The following is an 18,778-nucleotide window of genomic DNA, read 5'->3' as shown; positions in this document are numbered from 1 at the left end:
GAAACCCGATCCAGTTTAAATCATGCTTTTCTGTAGTCAGTGCAAAGTCCTAAACCTCCATCCACAGGAGTTGCAACTCTAGGTATTTTATTTGTCAAGTTCTCCTGTAACTGTCCTGGCCAAAGACAGCATCAGGCTAACCTTCTGCGATGGTCCCCGTGTGCAACCCAAATCATGTCTTTAAGCAGCACCTGCATACGAAATCATTTCGTGTCCCTCATTTTAGATAGCAAATTATCTTTCTTCCAGACAAATCTGATATTAATTGTCACTTATTACCACAAATTATTGTAATTAGACATGGCTTGCTATTAACAGGCTGCAAAAAGTGAATCACTGTTTAATTCAAGCTGCCACTTCATGATTTAGTCATGACCTGTCTGTGTCCTTCAGGCCAGCGGCAAAAGTGATGCATGAGCTGCTCTGTCTGGAAAGTGCAGTGAGCTCCCCTGGTGGAACTGGGGCTCTGGGGAGCGGTTCATCACCCCAATACACCTGGTAATAGAGAAGGTGATGTATTTCCCAACCAAAAAGGCAAAGCAGTGTGAGCAGAGAGGCCCACTGAGGAAAGTGGTCTCTGATTCTCTCTGCTCTCTGTGCACCTACCCTGGCAATAGCTCCCCTGGGCTCAGCGCAAGACCCTGAGCCAAACTCGAGCTGCTGTACAGTGTGTTCAACCCCACCTTGCTCTCCTTGGGGCCCACCACTTTCCTTCAAACTCAAAACATTGCTCAGGCTTCAAAGACCTGCAGTCTCAGGGGTTAAAAATATCTATATAAGTATTCCTTATGTTCCCCAAATACCTAAAGTGGTAATTTTCAGAATTTCATTTACAGTGCTCATTTTATTATTTATTTATGGAGCTTAATTTTGGAGATAAAGGTCATGGACCGCAACATCATAAAACTATTTGTATTTCATGTTTATCTCCTCAGTCTTCATCCCAGAGGAATATGTAACAATGTACATTGCATAGTTCCTTTGTCTTTGTCATACCAATCTTAAAAGAAAACCCAACTCTTTTAAGAAGTCTTACATCATTAGCAGTTCAACAGATTGCTCTAGCTAAGCTTAAAGGAGGAGTTGAAAAACCTTGTGGCTATTGTTGTGAAGTCTTTTGTGGATGCACATCCCACTTTGGTCCTGACTTACACTGCTCAATGGTGTTACTGTATGAAGCAGCCTCAGCAGCTGCTGTAAATTGCATTTCTCTTGTTCCAGCTCATGTTTTGTCATACCACCCATTGAACTGTGCAGGAGCTATGTCTGTGCTGTGAGTCATGACTGAAAACCTGATCTGGGTTAAAAATAAATGTTTGGCAGGATTTTAGAGGCGAGGCCAAGAGCCCTGACTCAGTTCACAACGTGGCTGCTTCAGAGCCAAGATGTAACACAGTACCAGGTGGGCAAAGGAACGTGGTAGAGGAGCGAGGGGGCACAGATGCATCGCTGCTCACCACAAAGCCACAGCCTCATGTGGAGACAGTTCTCCATCAGCCACCGCTGCCATCTCCTTTCCCTGCCCTTTCATTCCCACCCACCATGCTGCCACCTGTGCTGTACTGACACAAGCAGCTTGTGGCTGCTGAGCCAAACAGATGAAAAATGGCTTTTCAGAAAGGTGTGGTGTTTTCATCCAAGTAAGTACAGTGGTCCCGGTCACCCTGTGGGCACAAGTGACAGTGCTGACACAGTTGGTGGGCAGACTGGAAGCAGAAGGAGCTGCTGAAGATGGAGCTGGGAGGAAATACAGATCGACTGTCTTGTTAGTGGCAATGTAGAAATGTACACAATACAAATACATTTGAAATGCATACAGCCCAACAATCAGACTCTTTGCTTGTCATGTGCCCCACGGTCCTACCACACATTGCACGTCCAGACACCAGGATCTCTCACCCCACCAGCATTGTGATAATGCCCTTGCATGGGCAGGTATTCATGATCAGCCTGGTGGTAACACACTCAGTGGTGGTGTTGACTTTGAAGTGGTGGGATAGATGACTCTGTCAAACTCCAGCAATACCAAGAACCATGCCTCAGTATCACAGCAGTGTCACCAAGGTGTTGCAGAAGTGTTTCGGGTGGCTGTGGGTAGGGACAGAGAGCTTGCTTTGTCTCCAGACTGACCCAGCACCTAATGGTGGAGGCAGCAGCACAAAGCAGAGCCTGTCTCCTGAGAGGAACACATGTTCTCGGTAGGGTTGCTGAAACTGCCATAGCTTGATGGTCTGATTGTCTGGTATCGTGAATGTTTGGACTGTGATACTGTTAGGGTGTCGGTGTGCCCCCATCACCACTCTGGAGCCAAAGGAAGAGCCCAAACACACAGGCAGAAGAGTCAGTGGCCTCTCCTGACATCTGAGACCCTCTATGCACACGTAGACCCCATGGCTGTTGTGTATTAAAATGCACAGATCAAAGACCACAGTGGCACAATGCTGTGTTCATGCTGACACCTTTCCCTCTGGTCTCCAGCTAAGAGCCATTTCCAGGATACAAGACACAAGATGAAGTCAGTGTTGCTTAGCAGGTTTCCATGTCAACTTTCCATTGTGTGCTCCTCTCCTCCCTGTGGGCCAAAACAAGCCAATGCTCCAGCCCTCTCCATGAGCTCAGGGCACATGTGACAGATAAACTGTGAGAGTACACAGCCTGTGACTGCCTCTGAGCCCTCTGTCTTGGTGAGGTGGCTGTCCCCTGTGCACTTGCCACCAGGGTTCTGCAGGGTAGGGGCCAGCAGGTCCTTCCTGCACCCCTGAAGCAAGCAGGTCAGGGCCCCCTCTGGCACTGCAGGTGCTGCTGATCTCCCCACATGCAGGTGAATCAGAAATCTAGATCTCTAGTCCACTTTTGCTCCAGTTACTTTCCTTAACCTGCTGAAACAAGTCATAATATCCCCATGTCACCAGCGCTGCTCCGAGACTCTGTTGGACTAAGTAATTTCTCAGTTTAAAGCAGCTTGTTCCAAGCTGGCTGTAAATCACACAGGTTGAATGTGTCTTCCCCCAGGTCTCTCAGGCAAAGAACACCCAGGTGGGCAGAGCACCATCCTTCAGAAAGTGTCCCCAGCCCTGAAGGCAGCAGAACCTGGTAGCATCTAACGTGAGTGAAGTGCTGGGCCATCCTGGGCATGGCTTGGCCACCAAGGGCACTGGAGGGAGCCTCACACAGCCCATTGCTGCCTGTGTGCACAGGGTTAAAAGGAAAAAAGCAGCCCATTGTCATCCATCTGGCATGAAATATGCTCCATGGCAAAGCCTTTCCAAGAACACATATTCACAGGGGAAACAACTGTGGACTGCAGCCTCTGGACGCCACTCTGCAGCCTTCTCAGGATCTCCTCTGGAGAAAGCTGTGCAGAGAGCAGGAAACATTGCTGGGATTAGAAAACTCCATCAGTGCAGGGACAGTAATTACTGGCAGATAATCCATTCATCTGGGGGGCAACTGTGTGAGCTAGTTGTTATTTTTAGTTGCTGCTATGGAAGAGAACATGCTTTTGTCCATCCTCAGAAGGGAATGGTGGTGGATTTCTCCTGGGGGAAGGACTGATGCTTAGAGAGAATTAGGGAAGCGATAGCTCTTCCATCAGTACAACCTGGTGCACCCTGTGCTGTGGATTGTTTTCCTGGGAAAGATGCTGTGTCTTTTCATCCTGCCTGGAGAAAAATGTAATAAACAGCTATTAGTATCGTGCCTGCAGGTTGCTGAGCACTGCAGTGAGCTCATTGTCAGCTCTGCAGAAGGTTTCTGCTATCTGTGGTCTTTGAGTGGAAAAGTCCTTGAAAATGCATCTGTTTCTTAAAATGGAGAGATTTGATGAAATTCATCTGATAACAACTGTGTAATAGCATCAGTTTGGTGGTGTTTGTTTTGCTAGTGCACTAATGCAGTGTCTCTGTGCTCTCAAACTTCCATTTTCAGTAAGCTGAACATTGATTACTGGATTTTGGTTTGCTGCTGCTTAAATTACCCTGCTAGCCCACACCTTGGAGTGGCTTGTGCCAGGCTGCTTGCAGACTTCTGAGACACTGTCATTCTCTCAGAATGCTTACATCAGGTCTTAACGCGCTCTCTGTTTGCCGGGGGGAAGGGAAAATACTCATGGGGGTGGGAGGAAGGATTTCTTCGTCATGACCCGGGTTGTGCGGCTGGGGTGTAGAGGGAAAATTTAAACCCAAACTCTGAAAAATTCAGAACAACCTAAACCAGTGACCGCATGGTTTCCTGGGTTACTGGGGCTTGGAGCAACCAGGTCTAATGGAAGGTGTCCCTTCGCATGGCAGTGGGGTTGGAACTGGATGAGCTTTAAGGTCCCTTCGAACCCAAACCAGTCTGTGATTCTATGATCCAGGCTGGAATTTGTGGCAAAGCATCAGCTTAATTGGCAGGAAATCTGATCATCATATTCTGTGCTGTATGCCATGTCAGAGGGACCTGCCAGGTCAACTGGGGCTTTCTGGGGGTTGCACAGGCAAAGGCAGGGGCAGGAGGGAAGAGTCAGCCATTGCCATGTTGCTGTCCTGTGTCTCCTGCTGAAGCATGAAGAAAAGGGAGAAAGCTGTGTTCTATCTTTCTCTGTACCCTCGCCAGCATGCCTGCAGCTTTTCCACTGTGTGTGTGTGTCTCTTTCCTTAACACATAGACACAGATAAAAGCATTTTTGGCAAGAGGCAGGATGAAGGATCTAAAAAGCACATTCCTTTCCCTACTTGAGTGTCTTCTTGCAAAAATAGTGTTAATTTTTTTTCCTATTCCATAAAGTAAATGCTAAAGAGCCTCCATGGAGGAAGCAGCAGAAGCCAGGCTGGTGGCAGAGCAGCTGAGGTGCTAGACATGGGGCTGGTCGCCTATTGAGCGGCTGATGCTTTCTGGCTGGGTCTGCTGTTCCACACAGCATCCATGACTGCCAGAGCCGGAGACAACCTCGATCTGTCTTTATCTGAGACAAAGACGAGTGTGAATATCTGTGGGGCTTCATCTGTTTATAGTGGAGCAAGAAGAGTTGGTGTATAAGGATGTAACTGGCTCTGGTGATAAATCTCTCCCTTCCTGCCTCCACCACACTCCTGTGCAAGCAAAGAGCCTCACAAAAAATCCCATTTTCTTGGCAATTTTCTAGGGTCAATTTTATTTACAGAACTAAAAGCCTGGAAAAATCAGCAAATGCACTAACGTGCTATTTAAACGTTTTCTCCGTCACAGTCCTTTTTGGCATCTATCTTAGGTGCCCAGGTGAGCTCCCTGCTGACCTAGCTCTTCACCCTGCACATCCTTCTTGTAAATCTGCAGTATTTAAGGGCAGAAGGGAACTTCAAATCGCCTGGGCAGACTGCCTGTCCATCACAGGCTATTACATTTTGTTTGCTTACTCCTGTCTGGAGCCCAATTACTTGTGTGTGAATGCAAGCATCCGGCCTTGAGCTGGCGATAGCTATTGCCTTTGGCACTGAGAGTTAATGGTTAAGCACCCTGGCTGGTGGAGGTCTGCACTCCACTTCCAAGCTGAATTTGTGTGGCTACAGCTTCATTCCTTAGTTCTTGCTATGACTTTCTTCTCTGTATCATACAGTCCCTTTGCAACCTGTTTTCTCTCTGAACAAGTTAGTACAAATTGTAGCTAGCTCAGCTCTCAATATCCTTTATAAGCTGGTCAGGTTTTCACAGCAGCATTTCCTCCAAGTCTTGAAATGTGGGAGGGTTTCGGTAAGTTCTTGAATATTGAACACCTTCCAAAACTGCAGAGGCTGGAAGTGCATACAGTATAAAGATCATTGGTGTGCACAATTAAAATACCTTTCAGCCCTGTTTGGATATGCAGGGACCACAACAGCTCTTTAGGTACACAAGGGACATGTTTTGTAGGACATGGACCTGCTTGAGTGACTCCAGAGGAGGGCCAAAGAAACAATCAAAGGGCTGGAGTACCCATCCTAAGGAGACAGGCTGAGAGAGCTGGGCTTGTTCAGCCCGGAGAAGAGAAGGCTCTGGGGAGACCTTAGAGCAGCTTCCAGTGCCTAAAGGGGGTCTACAGGAAATCTGGAGAGGGACTTTTTACAAGGGCACAGAGTGACAGGACAAGGGGAATGGCTTTAAACTGACAGAGGGGAGATTTAGATTAGATATTAGGAATAAATTCTTTACTATGAGGGTGGTGAGGCGCTGGCACAGGTTGCCCAGAGAAGCTGTGGCTGCCCTATCCCTGGCAGTGTTCAAGGCCAGGCTGGATGGGGCTTGGAGCAACCTGGTCTAGAAGAAGGTCTCTTGACATAAGAAATCCAGCCTATGGTGCACAGCTGTCTTGTGCCCTTCACTGGTCCCTGGACCACCTGGAAGGGTGCTGCTCTCCTGGCCACCAAGGAGACTACCAGACCCTGATGACGCCTGGTGAAGCCATCCCATCTTGCACGCACTCGCTGAGTGCTTCAGTGCTGGTGACAACTGCTTGCTGAGGGGTCAGCAGCTTCATTCTTTTCAGGGGGGAAATGTTGAATATAATCCCTAAGAAATTCCTTTTAGTGCCTTTTAGAGATGGAGCAATGCAAGAATCTGGCCAGATAACAGAAAATGCAAGACAAAGCACAAGGGCCAAAGGCAGTAAAGAGACAGAAACCAAAGTGAAGGTCCAAGGGCTCAGGCGTACAACTGAGTGACCAAGCTCACCAAACCCCTGCTGTGTGCTGGCTGCTGGGCGAGCTTTTAGGCAGTGGCAAGGTGAGGCAATGGGCATCAGCAGGGACAAAGGCCCAGCCCAACCATGATGTCTCACCTTCCATGAGTGGTGGGACAACAGGGCCAGGAAACTGCTGCAGCCCACACAGGATGGTGTGACCTGCCCCAGCACACTCCCCTGGTTGGATTTTACATCTGTCTTGAGGGCCTGAATACTTGCCCTCAGAAGCTGCATTTCATACATCAGGCCCCTGCTCTGAGCACCAAAGCACTCACTTAGAAGGTTACTGTAAAAACCCATTACAAACCATCCTGGCACAAAAGCTCACAGGACCTTTGCTCTAGCTTGTGCATCCCCCCACAGCCTGAGCATCTCCAGCCTTTGGAAGCAGCTGTGAGCAGAGTGAATGGTTCAGCCTCCTCTAAATTGATGGATGCATAGTCCATTACAAGGACATCGAGCCAAATTTCCACTGGTGCAAATAGATGCAGCTCCTGATGAATTCAGTGCAAACCCAAGCATATAAACCAAAGCTGAATTTCAGCTGGAGTCTCTTTATTCTGTAATAAATTCCTAAATGGATCGTCAGATTTGATATTCTCTCATAAATGTCTAATTAAGGAAAAAGAAAACCTCTGCTTCATAAAATCCCTGAGTGATAGTACTAATAAAACGTCATAAATGCAATGAATGTTGTGATAATGCTTTTAGAGACTAATTGCCTTTCATTATCATTAGCGCAGAACTGATCAGCAAAGATACCGCTGTGCCGTGGTGGCATTGTCAGATGCAGAACAGGGACTGGCCAAGAGGAAGAGGAGAAAGGAGGGGTCTTGGTCTCAGTGGCTGGGTTTGGTACCTTCCTCCCCTGACTCTGGGCTGGAGACCACCTCGTGGCCCCTGGAACAGGGGGCCTGGAACTCCCCAGGCCCTTGGGAGTTCACTAACATGGGTTGTCCCCATGCACAGTCCGCCTTCTGCCTTGCAGAGCATTACCCTTGCAGCAGAGAGCTGAGCATGAGGATTTTGGCTTCCACCATGGCAAGCTGGGGAACCCCCAGCTCAACCCCTCGGCTGTGTTCAAAGAGGAGGCTCCTGGCCCAGCTCGCATGCCATGGGGCAGAGATGCGGGCAGAGCTTTGCTTTGCTGGTTCCCCAGCATCACGGCAGTGAGCTCTGCCTGCATCCCACACCCCAGCCATACAGGGGATTTAAAGTTGGAGATGGTTGTGTGGAAATTATGTGCAAATATGCAAATTATGTCATTATAGTGCTGGCATGAAATGGCACACACAGAGCGGATGAAAACTTGGCAGCTACAGAAATGGGGAAAGCAAAAAGGAATTCAAAGAGGGATGCTTAGCTCCCTTGTCCTCCTTTTGCCCACTGTGTGAGCAAGCTGAGGGGGGGAAAAATCCTCCAGGCTGGCCTGGGAAAGCGTGACATCTCCACCTAGCTTTCTATGCTACCTCCATCATGCTTGGTTAATGCAGCTGAACATGAACACTTTGGCTGGAATTTATTCACACACCGAGCCGCATCCATGCCATGTTTGCAGTACCTGTGTGTTCTTCCCAGCCTCATCTAATAAATGGTGAGAGGAGGGAGAAGGAGGAACCAGGAGTTTCTGTTTTCTTTATCCTTCAAAGCAAAAAGTCAAGAGTGGCAGTAAGAAAATACTGGTTTATTGCAGAATTTGTTGTGTAACACAGCAGTGCTGGGGTCAGAAAGGGATGGGAATGTACATATGAGACAGCTGGAGTTGCAAAGCCAAGGAAGTCCTGGAAGAACATGCATAAACCTTCCCAGGACATGTGTTTCCCCACCCCTGCCTGGTGTCACGCGGGCTGTTGGTTGGATGGCTGCACCCATCCGAGGCTGGGGGCTGCCAGCACCGACCCGGCATTGCTATCACCCTAAGAGCCGCCTGCTCCAAATCCCACCTCGGTGGCTTCTCTGTCATCCATGTCCATCCTCACTCTCGGAGCCTCAGCAATTAGATCATTTAATAAACCATCTCATTTCAGGCTGTTTTGTGTAAAGCATTTTACCTGGCTTTATTTCTTGCATTGCTTTGTATTCCTTCAAACTCCAACCCCACAAATCGATGCGGTGCTGCTATTGTTGCCTCTAAAATGTTTACTCCTGGCTCTCTTTAGGACCTAAAAGGCTGAAAACTGCATCGTAATTGCCCAATTAGTCCTAATGCTGCGTAGTGTTGACTGTTTAGTTACCATATATTGTGTACAGAACTAATTGTGGTGAAAGTAAATGAATGTGAAGGAAACAAACAAGCTACTAGAAAATAATTACTTGGAGTGTTTCTTTTTAGTACCTGTACAGCAGATTTCATTATAGTCAACAGCTTCTAAAGCTGCTTGAAATAGCGGTATTTGTCATTTTCATAGAAACTTGATAATGACATTAATTTATCTTAATGGTCTGTTCTATTGTTATAAATAGTAAAATTAGCTTAAATTGTCTTGCTTTTGCTGGTTTTGGATGGCTCCAAAGGGCCCCACAACAGCAGATGAGTAGATAATTTGGTGTGCTTGACAGATTTCCAATAATTTGTTATGTGGAACATGAGGTAATGCTAGTACCATTAATGTTCATTTTCCTCTAAATTCATTACTGCCCTTTTCCCTTTTATCTTTTTTAATGTCTGGGCCATTTTTCTATATTTCAAGTGGAGCTACAAAGCCTATTCATATTCAGCTATAGTAGCTATTAACATTCTGCACATAGAGAACATCATGTAGAAAAACAACTCTTTATGAAATGATGAGGCTGGTGGCTATTTATGCTGCAAAGTAGGCAAAATGGGTTGTTTGCTGGTATTAGGGATTGGCTGTAATTAAGTCAAATGTAATTTTAAAGAAATTTAAATGTTTTCATTTTTATAGCCAAGGTAAAATACAATTCAGGGAAATTCTAAGATGGTGTAAATGCATTAATAAAAACTATTTTCCCTGTTTTCTACCACTCCTGTTTAAACTTCACTGAGGGTTTTATGCATAGCTAGTTATTTGTGTAATATTTTCTACCCAATTTAAACCTAATTAGTCTTGGGAAGGTAGTAAAATTAATGGTACTTTTATGTGGGTTTGCTGATACAGTAATGATCTGAACAAACAGGAGAGCTTCCCATCAGGGGAGAATTATTTTGCCTTTTTCTCCTTTTCTCCCTTTTTACATTTACATCTAACCCACGTAGGCAGCCTCTTCCCCTGCAGGTGCAGAGACGCAGAGCAATGGATGGGGAGGAAGGGGATGAGGTTCTGCTGTCTCTATCTCACTGGTGTGTACGTAGCATGTATGAAAACCCACGCAGCAGCAGTGAGACATGAGGCTGACTGCAATGGGGTGACTGTGGAGGGATGCCCAGCACCATGGCCACATCCCCATCATGTGGGAGGGGAGCGCGGGCAGGCCAGGAGGGGAGAGGGGCTTTGCTCTGGGCGAGGATGCCCTGGTGGTGCCTCACTGGTGATGGTGATGGTGGTGTTCAGCCAGGTGGGAGGGGGGTGACACTGTGGGCACCTCCTTTCTGCTGGAAAGTGCTCAGTGAGCAGGCCAACAAGAATGCTTCCACCAGAGTGTGTTGTTTTGATGAAACTTCAAAGTGAAAGTGCTCCTGAGTGATGAAGGTACATTTGCAATATGCCATTTCATAAAATCTGAGGGTCGCCTTTCAGGAAAAGCTTCATTGAGAACATTCTTCATTTCTGTACCATTTCTACATTATTTTTAGATTTCACAGAATCATAGGGCGGTTGAGGTGAGAAGGGACCGATGTTTGGTCCAACTCCCTGCTCAAGCAGGACCACCTACAGCCAGTTGCCCAGGACCATGCCCAGACAGCTTGTGAGTATTTCCAAGATAGGAGTTGCTGGCAGTAGCCAGCAAAAACAGAAGCACTGGCAGGGGGTGGCTCATTCCTGAGTTACCCGATGTTACCCCTAGCGAGGTCACGTTTCCCTTACAGCCCCCAGACCACAAGCTTTGGGCTGGTTTTTGTCTGAGATGCACCATTTCCAACCCAGGAGCACCTTACAGGAGGTGGAGGAGGTGATGGCTCCTCTGGCGTGGACCTCTCTGAGTACCCCACCCCTTGGGACTCCTTTGGGTGTGCTGAATGCTGTCCGATGCCACCTGCATCCCAAGAGGGGAGCTGAAATCTTTGTTGTGTAATTCCTTGTCTGCTCTGAAAACCAGTCTATCTCAGGGGCTTTATGTCTGTCTCACTTGTGAAACTCCTCCTCCTGTCTATGGAAGGTTTCACCTCACCTGCTTCTAGACATTACTCTGTGAAAGCTGGTACCTCAGCTGCTCCCTTTCAAGACAGGGGGAAAAAAGCTATGCCCACAGTGTGAGTCATCTGATTTATTTCAGACAACTACATTAGGATGAGATGAACAGCCCCCGAAAGTGCCAATTTCTCTCCATTAAGGAGAAAGAGAGACCATGCTCCCTGGTATAAACATCAGATATCAAATGACAGATATCTGTGCTCGGGCAGAGCATCTCTATCATCACACCTCACATCCAGACCGTTGGTGGGAGAGACACCCGTCTGGTGAAATTCTCCTCCATTGTGCAGGTCCTGGGTAGCACAAAGGTTGCAAAGCTACAGCTGTGTTTTACTTCAAAGTATGAAAGTGCAACCTGATTATATATCATGGAGTCCTTCCAGACTTCTAAATTTGATGTTCCCTTCCAAATGTGGGCTGAAGCTTACCAGCAGTGTTCCCAAAGGTCTATTTTGTTGTTCCTGTTCTGTGGATATGAGTTTTAAACCTTTATTTTTTCGAGTTGTGCTTGTCTCACTTTACAATCCTGGGGCTGCTGCTGCGCACGCTGGGTTTTAAGAAAATCCTTTCTGTCTGTTGCTGCTCCTGCACTGAGAAATACATCGACATGACTGAGAATTTATAATTAAAATATCTGATGTTCAAAGCTTCCGAAGAGTCGCTGAGTGACAGTCAGACACACCTGGCTGAAGCTGGAAACGGCGCAGTTTATCTGTTGTTTGCAGGTGCCTGTCACAACATGCCAGGTTTGCTCCCTGCTCCCTGGTTAGCTTTTATCCGTTTGACAATGAAAAATCACGCTGAAGGAAGGGGAAATTTGCATCGTAAAGATGCATCGCTGTGCTCAGCTTCCTGCCGTCATGGTAAAGTCAATAGCTTTTTCATTTCAGCATCGCAACACATACCATGTGTAAAAAGACACTCTTGAGCCCAGGTGAGCAGCTCCTTATTCTTCGCTGAGAATGGGAAACAGTGGGAGAGAAACACAGAGTCTGAAGGATATGGGTGATAAAATACTTATCCCAAACCAAGACAGATGTCCATCTGGCTATTTGTTTGTACAATATTAACCGAGCTTCACATCTTACTCCGGTTGACTCTACATGGAGTCCCTGGGAGGAAACCATGGCTCTGGGGCTCTGCACAGAGGAGTTTGTTCAGGGAGCAAGGTTTTGGTTTAATTGTACTTCAAAGAACAGGTACTTGAATGCTCCAGCCATGATCAACAGCAATAGCTGAGGACCTGTGGCTTCTTGTGATAGCAGAGCACAAATTAAGGCAAAGTCAAGCCATTACAGACCTCTTGTTGATGGTCCATGTGCAGCGTAGTCATGTAGCCCAGGAGACCATAACATACACACAAAGACCTGGACATAGCTGATCTATTTGCTAATAGAATGAACCAATTTATCAATAAACAAAGGATTTTCTAAAAGCAGACAAATGCATTGGACTTCATTAGATTGGGGCAAGTTTTTCTCTGCCTGATGGTGTGCAGCATCCATCTGCCAAAAGATGTTTCTGTGGTGCTTCTTGACTGATTCCACTCCTGATAAGAAATCCCTCCCCATAACTTCCTTGCCAACAAAATAACAACACACAGAAATAAAATGAAATCAGTGTAGACAGAAGCATAGCTGCTGGATGCCTTCAAAGTCTGCCCTGGGTTTGAACCCCCTGTCCTGGCTGCAGCCTGCAGCAGCAGCTCTGGGCCAGGGTGGTAGGGCCAGCCCTTCCCAGGTACTTCGGGAAAAGTAGACTATATAAATAGTGAGGGGAAAGTGAATTAGGAGAGAAGGAAACAAAGGAAAAATGAGTGTGGGTTGGGTTTTTTAAACCTCGCTAAGATGGATTTACAGCTGTGTAAGGAAGCAGAGCTCTGCCTCGAGGAGCTGTGGGTCTGGAAGGAGAACAAACAAGTGACATTCAATCTTGCCCACACTGGGCCACCCAAAAGGCTACAGACTTTTAGGTAAGTATCTGTAACTTTTTATCTATAACATATAGGGAGTTACAGTTAGTTATATGGGTAATTATATGGGTCATACATAATACATAGGTCATAAAAATGCCACTCATCCTCTGAGAGGGTACCTGAGGAGGCCACTGCAGTGCAGGCTCACATACATGGCCATTGACTGAGGGAGCATTTTCCTGTGAGTGGGTGAGTCCCAGGAGACTCAGCTGACGACAAATATTTTTCTGTGATTGATGTCTCACTGGATTTCTGACAGATGCTTTTGGACAGGAAAAAAGAAAAAAGCAGGTGTTTCATTCAAGAAGCTCGTTGTGAAATACAGTTCCTTCAGACTGCACCTCAGGTTGCTCTGGACAGCTGAGAGATATGCCCTAAAAACACTATTTTTGATGTCAGGGAAGGTACTAAAACTCACCTGGATGATGCTGTCATCCAGGGAAAGGCAGTAAACTGGCAACACTGACACATGAACAGCCCCTGGCGGGGCGTAGTGTGTAGAAGCGAGGACTAGCCATGCACCCTGGGAAGGACAGCCCGAGGGGAGGAGGCAGATGTGCTAGGGGCTCTTCTTGCCCCTCATGGCACTCAGCACCCGCTCTGCTTCAGCTTCACAGTGCAAAGGTGTTCACTGGATGGGACACTAAAATAGTGTCTGTAGAGGAGTAAGGGACAGGGTCACAGGTTCCCAAACTCACCAGTGCTGGAATGCAGCGGCTGCAGCACGAGCTAGTGGTGATCACCCCTTCAATGGCCAGTGCCAGGAGAAGCTTCCTGGTTGTAGGAGACAAACAGTGCCTGTGAGAGCTGAGCAGCTACTCACGGTTGCTGTGAGAGCGAACCTGCTGGCTGGGAGTAAAGGTGTCAGAATGTTTCTCAGGTGAACTGTGGCACTGAAGGAGCGGGCAGGGCTGGTGGCACACAGGGCTGATGGTGCAGAGAGAGAGCGTCCCTGTGGAATACCTGCTCCACTCGAAGAGTGGTCTGAGCCTGCGCTGGATCTCCAGTATACCCAGGGTAGAGGAGCAACAGGACTGGGTGCACTGTGGGAGGTGCAGAATTGGACTCTGGTCCATCCTCAGCCCAGTTCATATGCAAAAGGCACCAGGGAAGGAGGGACCTCTTGCTTTTCCACTCACCCAGAGAGTGATGCCCTAGATTCACCTCTGCTCGATGGGCAAGGAGCTATGAAAGGAGATGGGTGCAGCAGAAGACGTGAGCTATTTCACTCCAGCCTATGGGTCAGGTTAACTGGGATGGAGGAGAGGGGCTGACTGCTCTCTCCATGAGATGGGTTGCAATCCACCAGCAGCACTCCAAAATTTACTGATTATCACAGCTTGAGTTCAACTGAGCCGAGCTGGAGATGGGGTAACTGAAATTCAACAAGTCTTGGCATACGTGCTGCTCTGCCCTGCATGAACTCACACAGATCTGTATTTCAGTGTTCATGGTAAAACCCATTCGTGCCGCTCAGGCTAGGCTGAAGCTCTTATCTGCACCATTAGTTCTTTGGCTTGTTTTTCTTTCTCCGAAGTTCTCCACAGGTCATTCCCCCAGAGGTGCAGCAGGGGATGGAAGAGCACATTGAAATCATTATTGATAAGCAGTTACATCTCGAAGTTACACAGAGCCATTATTTCCCGAAGATGTGAACAAAATGGTTTTGCATCGTGTGAATTATTTTCCTATTTGAAACACAGAATCTCTCTCAAATAGCTTTAAAACCCATATTGTAGTGAGCATCCAGTTTGTTCCATTAACTACTCTCGGAGTCAACTGGAGAACCACTATTATTAATTTCAGTGGGAAGCTAAAATGCAGTTCATTTTCTGTAATTGCAGGCCCATCACCTAAAGACCCAGGAAAAGCTTTTAATCCAAGGCATTTTTAGACGGGTCTGATTACATCGCATATCTTCATAAGGTGCATAATGACCAGGGCGTCAATCACAAAGAGCCAAACTTCCCGGGCTGTTAGAGAGCAGTTCCCTCCTGTCACCCTCCAGCTGCCTGTCTGTGGGGTGCTGAGACAGGCACCGGAGGTGTGAGACCTCTCTGGGACATAGCGTGATGCTTCCCTGCAGTGGGGAGCTGCAAACCCAGCAGCTATACCGGTGCCAGGCTGCCCTCCTCGGTGCCAGTGGTGCCGGCAGCAATGGAAAACCCAAAGTACCCTTTATGCCTCCCCATGCCACAGACTGCGGGCTACAGGATGCTACAGCAGAGAGACATGGAGCCTGGAGGAAGCATTAGTGACTGGAAGCTGCCTTGGGAAAAGCAGCACTTAAAGGGTTGTAGGGGAGTGGCCAAGCATCACTGCAGTAGGATGGTGGACAGGGAACATATAAAAGGGCCAGAAAAAGCAGTGGAAAGCTTGGGAAGAAAAATCTAAGGGTAAATGCTGTTTATTTTAAGGATGAGAAAGACTCTGTGAAGGCAGAATGTTCCGCTGAATAAAATTCCACCCCAAGGGCACAGGACAACCTACTACAACTGGATGGCTGACCCAGGATCCCTGGACAGGATGAGGGCTGCAGCAGTATGGTGGCTCCTGGCTTGTCCTGGCTGCCTTCATGGGCATGACCCCACAACAAGCTGCCAGCCATGCTCACACCACTGCCAGAAGGGACTGCGTGGTCTAAATTCAACGTCTTTGTTACCTTGACTCTGTTCAACCAAAACAGGTTGTGTACCACCTCCGGCACGTCTGTGGGAAGAGCTGGAGTGGAGAAGAAAGGAAAACCTTTGTGTTTGAGTTATTGCTTGGCCGTTCCACTCAAGGAGGGCCAGCCGTGATCCCTGCTGGGATCCAAGGCTGCTGCAGCTCAGAGGCGTACCGGCAGGACCTGCGGCCGCGGGCAGAGCTGCAGTGCAAGGCCACCGTTCCCAAGCGGGGTCCTTTGTGATTGCAAGCTTGACTCACTGAGGGAACTTGGATCAGTGGGAAGACACGGATGCCACAAGACCAGCCCACTTAAGTCAGGCATTTGATGTGCATTAACAGCCCCTTTCCTTCAGCTCTTGGCTTCAGTCCTCTCCTGCATTAAGCAGTGACGGATGCTGAGCAGTGGCTGCAGCAGCGAGGAGGGCGAGAGCTGAAGCTGTTTCTATCCGGGGATGCTTCACCAGTAAAGAGGTGTGCCCCACAACAAGGGACCCTTTAATTGATTGCAAAAAGAGCTGAGTGTACTTAGCATGTTGGTGGATGAGGACTAAGGTGGGTAAGAGTGGTGGCAGAAGTAGCTGTTGGGGAAGCAATTTAACTAATAAAAATGCAAGAAACAGAAAGGTCAAGCCTTGCCTCTGCTGTGCTCCATTTAATCTGCACATGTACACAGGACTCCAGGCTCCCAGTTTTGTTTGGTTCTTTTTTAGCTGGCACATTTCCCCAAACACGATAACATTTTTTAACCTCAGTGGATGACATTTCATAATATGTTTAAGGATCTGTAATATTTTATGCTTGTAGCTTTTTGCGATTGTTGTTCCAATATGGCACTGATGCCAGTATTAAAGTTTAATATGATTAGAAAGCTCAATTGTATAACCAAGGGGTTATACTCTTTATCTGTTCTAATCTGATTAAAATGCTTCTTTTCAGTAGCTTTCCACAATCGTTTTATAGCAAAACCTGGGAGCAAAGCCACCAGCACTTTGATTTGTCCCAGATCAAAATACCAAATGGGCTCCTTAATTGTGTACTTCATCCATCACCATACAAAGCTGGATCCAAACTAGACCCAGTTTGTTTGGCTTTAGTGCAGCTGCTCACTGAGAAAGGGGCTGTGGGACAGTCAGATGCCCAAGCTTGCCCTGAGGTTGATTGAGGTTCAATACCTGCATGCTTTATGAGCAGAAAAAAGGCATTTTGGGTCTTGCTGTCTGGTGGTTTTGCACCATCGTACACTATGCTTCAGGGGTAAAGCAGAGCTGCTAGATGAACCCCCTACACAGCAGAGGTTATCCTGTGAGCTATGGTTCCATAGCACTAGGCAAGCCTAGAGTCGAGACCAGAGTTAGTGAGCGCTCCTGATGTGTTTACATTAACACTTGCAGCTACCTCTGAAGAGGTGGGGATGGTTGTTCTGCAGACCACCTCCCTGCAAGACACCTAAGACTGAGTCACTTCTGAGACCACAGCCTCTGACTCCCGTGAAGCCAAAGCTGGTGTTTAACACCACAGCAGGCTGCTGCAGGATGCAAAGTGGTCACGATGCCACTGCCTCTTCTCTCTAGCCCCAAGCCATGGTCTCACTGTGGCTAAAGCAGGGCAGGAAAGGTCCAGGAAGGGAGTTGAGGTGTTCTAAAGTAGCTACTACTACTTGGGAAAGAGGGTGAAGAGGGGTAGCCACTCCTAGATATTTGTCCCTAGGAGTCAAAGAGGAGGCTCTCCCCTTCCATCTCTTGCCCATGTCCTCCTCCTGCGATGGGAATGGTTTGCTCTCATTCCTCCTTTGGCAAAACAAACTTGGCTTTTCGTGCTGAGGAGCATGCTGTTTGTGCCTGGCTATGCTTGCAATGCACAGATTCCTTCAGACAGCCTTTATCAGCACAGTTCAACAACAAAAACAACCCCCAAACCTAAACACATTCCTTCTCCTAAAACAGCTTTAGGCACAGTGAATGCTAGGCAGGCTCCTTTGACTGGACTCTCAGGCCTCTTTGATTTCTGAGTTGTCTGAAGTTTTCTGTATCACTCTACGGAAGGGATTTCATCACCATCATATCAATTGCAATCCATCATTGACATGTGCATTACATCTATATTGCACTGATAATATTCATGGGACCCATCCACATGATATGGCAACAAAGAGGTCATCATCAACATTTAGCTAATATTAAGCTTTCTTACCCAATATAACATTATTTTAATTGTCCCAGATGGATAAAGTCTAAAGCCTTCTCCATCCTCTGGGCAACAGGTAGTCTAAGAATTGTTCTTCACCAGCTGGACAGATTTGTGTCAGGTGTGATGAAGTCACTGCAAATCATTTTCAGTTTCTCCTTCTATGTGTTGGAGGAGATCCACTTTTTAAGTAAGCTTGCCTAGAAGTTGCCAGAGACAACTGGGGTAAGGATGTTTCACTGACCTTCCTTGGTGTTATACATTTGGGGCCCTGTAGTATCAGACATGTGTGGCTTTCACTCCATGTGTGCCATCATTGCTGCCCTGCCTGGTGTACTCCTTTTAATTCATCAAGATCTCCTAACTTAGTTCATGATGCATTAAAATTACCTCAGAAGTAAATAGGCAAGTTGCTTCTAAAAGGAACTTGCCTTGCTTCTGATATTATCTGGGTCACACTGTATCTGAGAACCAGGCTTAGATTTTTCACTATACCCACCCAGATCTATTAGGGAATTTACAAATAAATGAATTTGTAATTCTTTTGTTATGTTGAATTTTCCCCTCAGTTGTTGCGAACTCTAAACAGGAAGTTTAGAGCGGCAAATTAAATGTCTTCAGATTTCACTTCACTGACATGCTGTGAAGCAGAATAAAATGTTTCACATTCTTCACTGAGGATGCCTAGGGTTGTTTGCGGAAGGTGTTTCTCCCACAAAGCTCCAGCACACAGATGACTCGGTCCACCACCTCACGCAACCACTCTGCGCACCTTCAGCTGCAACAATGAATTCATTAATCTGTCTGTAAATCAAAACTCTGATCATCTGGCTTTTACCTCATAAGAAGAACTAACAACCTACTGGCAGATGTGGCCGGTTTCTTCTGTGCTTCTGTACATAGGCATGGTTTTGTTTTAAAGGAACTCATCTATTCGTAACTCACTAACTACTGCAAGGAACA

Source organism: Strigops habroptila, chromosome 2 (genome assembly GCF_004027225.2).
Source record: "Strigops habroptila isolate Jane chromosome 2, bStrHab1.2.pri, whole genome shotgun sequence".
NCBI lineage: Eukaryota > Metazoa > Chordata > Aves > Psittaciformes > Psittacidae > Strigops > Strigops habroptila.
Note: the sequence above shows the minus strand (reverse complement) of the source record.